At 32.7% G+C, this 8,091-nt stretch overlaps 2 pseudogenes; one reads left to right on the top strand and one right to left on the bottom strand.

The window, feature by feature from the left end:
• Window positions 1–3,692: 3,692 nt before the first annotated feature.
• On the top strand, window positions 3,693–4,708 carry LOC106308662 (annotated as a pseudogene).
• Window positions 4,709–7,052: 2,344 nt separating this feature from the next.
• Window positions 7,053–8,091, bottom strand: LOC106308660 (annotated as a pseudogene).

Genomic DNA, 8,091 nt, shown 5'->3' with positions numbered 1-8,091 from the left:
GTAATGTGGGTTGTACTCTTTTTTCTTCACCATGGTTTTGTCCCAATTGGGTTTTCCTGGTAAGGTTTTAATGAAGCAACATTAATGCACATTACAAGCTCTAAATGGTTATGACATCCAAGGAGGAGTGTTATGAACCAGATTGTGGATGGCTAATAACCAAAAGATTATGATTTGTAATCTTTCCATTTATCTATGACAGTGTAATCTCCTATATAAAGAACCTCTATATTATGAATAAAGATAGACTTTTTCATTACTTTTATAACATTGTTTATATTTTCACTGAGTTTTGATTTTGTAAAACACTTTTTTTGTGTTGTCTGATTCTAGAAGGGCATGGAACCGAACATTCTCAGATTAAGTAGTTGACAGTTATGTTTCACATAAGACGAAGGATCTTAGAGCATCCACAACCATTAGAAACTTATTATCTAAGAAAAAAAATTATTAATATTTTTATTAAAATTAATTAAAGTAATTAATTTTTATTTATCTTTTTTTAATTTGAACTAGTATAAAAGTGACACATGGTCTGTGAGTTTTTTATAGGTTCTTAAAACATAAGAGTTTAGGATATTTTTCTGACATTTTTCCTACTTTTTGTATTTTTGAATTATTTTTAATTTTAAAATTTTGTGTTAGAACCTTCCAACAACCTTCTGTTGGAGGTGCTCTTAGCCTGTTATTTCGCCACTAAATATGACGAGTTTTAGATGATGTCGAAAAGTTTATTTTTTGACGATTTTTAGATGTTTGTATACCTTCCAAGTTTCCATCATAATAAAATCCAATTTATACAATACTTAGAATAAATAATAACAATAAGAAATTTTTTTAGGAAAATAAAGTGAAGATAACTTTGATGATAAAAACTTTATAGTTATTATGGTTGATTGATTGTAAACATGTAGCTCAAGACGTTCTAGACACCCAAATTTAATTTATAGCCCAATATGTTAACCAATAAAATTTTCATTTAAAAAAATTACAAGAACCAAAAAGTCTTTATTAAAAATAAAGCAATTGTTGAAATTTTAATTTTAAGCAGAGCATTAATGTTTTGCAATTTTGTTCAATTGGTGATATACTCTCACTTACTAAAAAAGTGCTCATATACTCTTCATTTATTTCAATTTATTTTATTTTGTAAATTTGAAACTGGTGTAAAACATTAATGACAGATTCAATTAATTACGAATTATATCATTCCTATATCTTCTTTTTTTTTACAACAAAAGGCTAAAACGAAACTAAGCCGATTCCTGATCCAAAACCCACTTCGGGGGAATTGAGCCAACATAAACCATAGCAGAAGGCTGATTCCTAGTACCTCGTGCCAGGTTATCCGTCATTTTGTTTTGTGCCCTCGGAATATGTTGAATAGTAAAGGGATGAAAAAATTCCTTACATCGCAGAAACTCCTCCATGTGTGTAGTGAACGCCGGCCATTCTGTTGGTGTAGACACCTTCTTCACCAGTTGAGAGCAGTCAATTACAAACACCACTTCTGAGATTTGAAAGGTCTTCATGCACTTCATCGCTCATATCAAAGCTTCACATTCAGCATGTAAAAGTGATAGACTCTTACGAATAGACATTGCACCCATCATAGTATCAGTTGATCCACCTTTTTTATAAACTCATCCTTGCCCTGTGCAAGAATCTTGTTCCCTCCATGCCCCATCAATGTAACACTTATTTACGTCATATGCAATATGGTTCTCCACAATATGTGGGGATGCCCGGTTTATAGAATTTGTGGTGTGAGATTCAGCCCACAAGACACTTTCTATTTCCGCAGTCCGGAGAAGATTCATTCCTAATTCAAATATAATTTTTTTTTTCTGTTGTTACTTCTCTTTCTTTATTTTTTGTTATTTTGGATTTTAGATTTTTCCCAGTTAGAAGTTCGATATATTTTTTATATCTCTTTCTTTTTTTATTTATTTGGCGATCTTTTTTTCACTTGATTTTCCTTTCATTGCATTTTTTTTTGACAACGAACGACTATTCTATTATTCAAATTTGAGGTGGTCTGGATAACCAGACCTGAATAAAATAACCAATGGAACCGAACATTTTCAGATTAAGTAGTTGACATTTATGTTTCACCTAAGACGAAGGATCTTAAACTGCTTTTTCGCCACTAAATATTACGATTTTTAGATGATGTCAAATTTTTTTAACGATTTTTAGATGTTTGTATCCCTTCCAAGTTTTTATCATGATAAAAATCAAATTTATACATTACTTAGAACAAGGTGTGGGTCCGCACCTTATGTGGACTAATATATATATTTAATATATTTTAATTTTAATATTAATTTTAATGTTTATGTTAACTTATTTAATTTGACATAAATATTAAGAACAAATGTTTTTGTCAATTTTCTTTACCCAAATCGCAATTGCTCATTGTGTAAATTTATTTTTCTTGTGGTTTATACATAACTTTAACACTAGGTGTTTTGCTTGTGGGCTTGATAATTTTACAAAATTAGTAAATAAATATATTATCAGTTCAAAAACCATTAAAGTAAATTATTTTCATGTGTTTGATATATTTAATAATTAATTAAATATTAATTTTTGTATTCAATAAAGTTATTTTTATCTTAATAAAATATATTTTATTACGTAAAACAAACTTGAAAATATTCATATATACATAAAACTATATACAAAGATTTATATTTAAAAAAAAAATTGATGTAAAATAGTTTTGGATCACATAATATATAATTTTTGTAGATAATGATGACTATTAAATTAATGAAATTCCTTTTTAACGTGTGAGTAATTATATATTTACAAGTCTAATCTAATTATTTATTAAACGTAATGAAGACTTTAAATGCTCTAACTTTTAACGTGAGAGCAGAAATATCGCTTTAATAATAGTATAAACTAAGTGTTCTCTTTTCAGTTTTATCAAATTAATAATTTTACTTGATTAATGTTTAGTTATGTGTTTTCTGTTTTTTTTTTTAATTTTAACTTTCTTATTACAAGGTATTTTCATATAACAACACAATATATATATATATATATATATATGAATTATCTTTTATTTGTAAAAAATATATTAGGTTTTAGATAATTCTTATTATTATTAATTTTAATCACTTATTAAATCAAAACAATTTAAAATCGTTTTTATTTTGGAGCTAATTTATATATTTTATTCATTAAAGGTATAAACGATATTAACCACTCTATCTTTTAACGTGATGACTCAAATGCGAAAAATAATTTCGCAAGTAATAGTATATAGTTTCTTATAATATTGAAGAGAGGTAATATTTGTGTAATCTAACATTGATTGTTGGCTTGAGTTCGAGAGTTTTAGAGTTTGTTTATGAAGTGTTTTGAATAAGAAGTAGATGTTAGATCTTTCAAAATTTCCAAAAATTATTTGTCAGCGATTTAAGTGCAAGATCACTTACTCATATATAATAAAGAATACGAAGGAGAAAGTCCTCAGGTTAGTTTTACATGTTCTCGACAATGTAGAAATATGCAGGGAATACGAAGGAAAAAGTCTTTAGTTTACTGATTTTCCCTTTTCTAGAATATGTATGTCATGATTTCTATATAATCTTTATTATACACACAAAAATTTTATAAAACACAAACACATAAAACATTAAAACCAAAAGCATCAATGGGAGACTCACATCAAAGCACACATGAACCATCACAAGAACGAGGAAAAAGTTCATATATATAGTCCTGAAGAAAATAAAAATTTGATAAAGCTACTTTTAGATGTTGTTGCTTTGGGTTTGCATGACAGTAATAGCACATTCAGCAAATTTACGGCGGAGAGACGAATTCTACCTACCTTCAATCGATTGCATGGATGCAGCAAAATTTATCAACACTATCCAAACATAATGAAGATCTTGAAAACATAATATCTAAACGCGGCTGAACTTCTTCGCTTTAGATCTGGTTTTGGCTGGGATTCAACCACACAAAGGTTTACGGCTCCGAAAGAAGTATGGACTGAATATTTAAAGGTAAAAAAATTCATAAGACTATATTACTATTTTTTTGGTTATGTTAATTTTTTTTATTGTTGGCACATCCGAATTTCAAAAAAATTAGTGATGAAACCTTCGAAGAATTTGATGATCTCAAAGTTATATTTGACAAGAATATAGCGACGGATATGAATGCTATTGGATTAGGTGATACTACTGATGCACAACCAACAGTTGGAGTTGCAGAAACATAAAAGGAACAAACAAATCGTGGTGAACAGTTTTCTTTTGATATCCAACAAAACTATGAATCTCAATCATCTTTTTTTTTTTGCAGCCCTGCAAATGATACTGTGGAAAAGCTTCCTTTAAGAAAGAGACAAAAGACTAGTCCTCTTAAGAAAGTTGATGATCTGTTCACTCAAAAAGAAAGTGTAGAAGAATCTAACGAGATGAATGCTTTGACAACAATCACTCGCAAACTCTTCGATTTGATAGAAGGAAGAGAAATAAGACAAAAACAAGAGGCTGGACAAAGAGAAGCAGAGAACAAGAAAAATAATCTATGAGAAGCAATCAAAGAAGTTTCTGATTTGGAGGAACATGTACGTTACGATGCCGTTAAATTGATTCATCAATTAGGAATGAAAGACGTATTCAATAGCATGTCCGTTGATGAACGTTGCGGATGGATTAAGCATAACGTGATATTATTTTGATTTAGCTATTACTTATATGTGGTTTTTATTTATTTACTAGGGGTATTCCGGCGCTACGCGCCGGATTCGGATGTTGTTTTTTCTTTTGAATTCATTTAGTTTTATTTTCATTTGTTAGTTGTTAGTCCAATCAGGCATAGAATTATTAGTTCTTGACAATTAAGAATTGAGAGTGTCTTGACCTAATAATGGATTTTGTGAGTGCATGTTAGGAGATCTCAGGCCTGGAGTCTTTGGCTTTCGAAAGCATGTGAATGCATTTTTGATTCCTCCTGAGTGAAAATGTTAAAAGTTTTAGGTAACGTGGGCGATGCATTTTTTTGGTTTACGGTTCTTATTTATAAGGGATTTCTTTTTTCTTTTTCGAGGTTTGTAAAGTTTATTGGCTTCTCCTAAACGGAAAGGTTATGGTAGGAGGTTAGTACATAAGGGAGTAATGAATTTCAAAAGTATAGCAAACAACAAATTAACTTTTTAAAAATATTCATGATAGAAGAAATATTCAAAAAAAAAACAATGATATATTTTTAATCTATGAGCAATGTAGTCGACAAATTTCTCAACTCTTATGAAGTAGTAACAATTCTTGCATGGATGATTTGTGTTTTGGAGGTCGCAGCTTCTTGGGAGTTTGAGTCTGGCCATGTTCTTTAGATATAAGTCCTCCAGCGGAATAGGATAGACACTGAGTGTTTTTTTAATTTTTCTCCAGCAACGATCAAATGTAGATAGTGTGTGTTCCCAATCTAGGGTATCCATGATATTTTTTCCTTCTTTGTTTTTTCCTGTGCAAGGAAGTAATAAACCACAAAGATACGTACCCTTGTTGTATTTTCAATTTGCAGAATTGTGCAGGTGATTGAGTGCTTCGACTGATCTTTGATGGAAGAAAAACTGATTTATCCCCTCAACATAGTGTGCTTCAGGGTTGTTGTTTTCTAACAATAACTCCATCAAGTGTTTGTGATGGGAGACCATCCTCGGTGGTTCCGATGCAAAATATTTGAGGCTTCGGTTGTGGAAATAAGATGCGGGCTCCGTGTCAGAAGTGTCTTCATTTGAGGTTTCCACGGCTTGGTTAACATCCGGCTCAGATTCCATATAATTGGAGATGTCGTTTGAATCTTGATGAGATGAGGGGTGAGGGAGATTTAGAGGGTTATCCATTTTTCTAACTTTATTTGTGTGTACGAAGATCTGCATCTAGGAATTTTTATAGAGCAACTGGGTTTAAAAATCATGATACGGTGTTATTAGCATTTAGTTTTTAAGATTTTGTTTACATATTTGTCGTTGATTGCTCGGTGGAGTCTTAAGGATCAAACGGAGTCTACATCCGATCGTTGAGATGGAAGGTTTAAGGATCAAATGGTTTCTGAATATTTGTCGCTGATGGCAATGTCAATGCTTTAGGGTGGAGTCTTAAGGATCAAATAGGTTCTGAATATTTCGGATCACGGGCGTGCAACAGGAGCCTCTCTGCTTTGCATGCTGAGATGGAAGGTTTACTTTGGGCAGCCTCATGTATGAGAGACATGAGGATAACCTCGATACGATTCGAGACGTACTTAGACAGACTACAAATCCGGTGGATTGGCCAACATTCGCGACAGAGATCGAGGTGTTCCAGAGATTACATGAGGATTTCGATGATGTGAGTATGTCTCAGTTCCTCAAAGTAGGAATGGTCAGACGGACGCATTAGCAAAAGAAGCAAGGACCAGAGGCTACATATAGACCCGGTCAGACAGAGGTGCTCTTTGGAGAATCGGCTTGTCTGATCACCACTTGATCTAGCGTAGATGGGCAGCTGAAAAAAAAAATTATCGTTGGATTGCTGGAACTTTGGTTTTGTTATTTAATTTGATTTGATATAAATCTTGACTGATTTGTTTTTTTTAATTGTGTATGTTGGTTTGAATTATGGTATGGCAATTTAGTAGTAGTGCAATGTTATATTTTGGGACGTTCGCGGCGTTTGGTTTAACTGAAAAACCGAGAACAGAATATGTCGTTTGTGCGTCGGTTTATTGTTTTGTGTATAAGTTTGACTGAATTTATTTTATGAAGGCGACAGTGGTTACAAAATTTACAATTCAATTATTAAATGTTTTCCAAGCGTAAGTGGCGTACAGAATTGAGTACTTGTTTTGGTTGGATTTGTTGGAGCTTGTGGTGCAAGTTATTGTAATAAAAGGATGTGGGGTAATAGGAAAATTCATGTAACATTTATGTCGTGATACTGGTTTAAAGCAGGGGAAGATGTACTGTTTGTTAGAGCAAGTAAACAATTTTTTTTTTTTTTTATAAAACGAAACAGGCTACAAAGCAATCTTACTCACAATCACCTAAGTTGAATTCTATTTCTAGCTTCTTTTTTATCACCGTAATGCAATTTGCAATGACTCTTTGCTTCCATATGCTTTCTTACAGCTTCTAAGCTGCTGAATGCATGGCACAGCTCGCTGCAGTAGAGACACATGAAGTCTCTCTTAACCTGAATCATAATCCATGGTATAAGAGGAAATAAAAGTTAAGAAAATTCAAAGCTTTACAACAATGCTTAACTGACGAATCTGAACCTTAAGACCGAGGTAAGTGAGAAGCCCTTCTGGATCTTTTAGATACTCAACATTCGGAACAAAGAAACCATGGTGCTTGTTTGATCAAAAAAAAAAAAAGAAACCATGGTGCTTATGCATGTCTGCATCATCTTCTCCACCAGCTCCTGACTCATTCACATTCAACTTAGACAAAGAATCCGAGGCCTCTTCTTCGTCCGCATCAGCCAGTTCCTCATCTGAATCTGTCTCCACCTACTCATTATCACTCTCCTCGTTATCTTTGTTCTTGAAAAGGCGAGGAAGTGGCGTGACTATCGCTACATCCTCATCTCCGTTGCTTGCTGTCCCTTGTGAAACGCGCAAAACGTGTCTCCAAGACTTGCAATGCTGTTCATGAGCCTTGGAACTCCTGTAACCTTTACCGCAGACTCTGCAGGTGTAAAGCATAGGCCTTTCATCTGATTTGCCTTTCTCCATAGCAAGAGCAGATTGTTTAGCCTCAAACAACTCTTCTGTAACCCCAGGAGCTCCAGCTACCTAGACGTATTCAAAACCTCAACAATTCAGATGCCACACATCAAGAACAATGATAAAGTAAAACCATCTCGATGGAAAAATGATAAAGTTTTGATTTTTTTCTCAGAAAATTTAATCTTATCTAAGCAAAACTGTTAGAGTAGAATTTTCCGACAAACAAATAAAAAAACGACAAAATATTGACCTTGCGCTTGAGATTGTAACTGTGCCAATCGGAGCTGTAATGAAGCTTTCGTTCTCGAACTACATGTTACACGCGTTACATGTTAAGCCCGGCATCTC

The sequence above is a fragment of the Brassica oleracea genome, chromosome C8 (genome assembly GCF_000695525.1).
Source record: "Brassica oleracea var. oleracea cultivar TO1000 chromosome C8, BOL, whole genome shotgun sequence".
NCBI classification, from domain to species: Eukaryota; Viridiplantae; Streptophyta; class Magnoliopsida; order Brassicales; family Brassicaceae; genus Brassica; species Brassica oleracea.
The sequence above is the reverse complement of the archived record's forward strand: the minus strand, read 5'-3'. Positions and strand labels throughout refer to the sequence as shown.